Below are 572 nucleotides of genomic sequence, written 5' to 3' on the forward strand. Positions count from 1 at the left end.
AACCATCTAGGCCCACTCTTTGCCCACAGTAGGGAGATTCATGGAGGATTTTAATGATGCAGTGCTTCAAGAACTTGGAAAAGTGGGCTGTTCGAGACTACTCGCCAATTCACTAGCTGCTCCTAGGGATAAAGATTGACTGTTTCTGTTTTGTGCCACTGAGTCAGAAGTACCCATCTGCCTCCAGCGGAGCAGCTGGTGGATTTGAACCACGTGACTTTGGAATTGCAGCGCAGCTTCCTACAACTAGTCCACCAGAGCTTCCTAAACCAAGAGACACTTCGGAAACTCTATGGAGGTTTAGCAATGTTATACTTGTGATTCAGCAGCAATGAGAGACAGAGCCCTTGTATGGGAGAAAGTTCCTTCAGTCGACTTTTGTAAACTTTGAGCTCTATGGGTAGTTCTGTTCTGTCCTACAGGGTCACCATAAACCCAAATCAACACGATAACAGTGATTTTTTTTTTTTTGTAGTCTTCATAAGAGACACAAACGCAGGTTATACACATGGACTTCACCTGATGGTATGCATAGGAATCAGATCGACTACATCTGTGGAAGGAACCGCTGG

This window comes from Elephantulus edwardii, unplaced genomic scaffold (assembly GCF_000299155.1).
Source record: "Elephantulus edwardii isolate Elephantulus edwardi_28Jun2011 unplaced genomic scaffold, EleEdw1.0 scaffold00350, whole genome shotgun sequence".
NCBI lineage: Eukaryota > Metazoa > Chordata > Mammalia > Macroscelidea > Macroscelididae > Elephantulus > Elephantulus edwardii.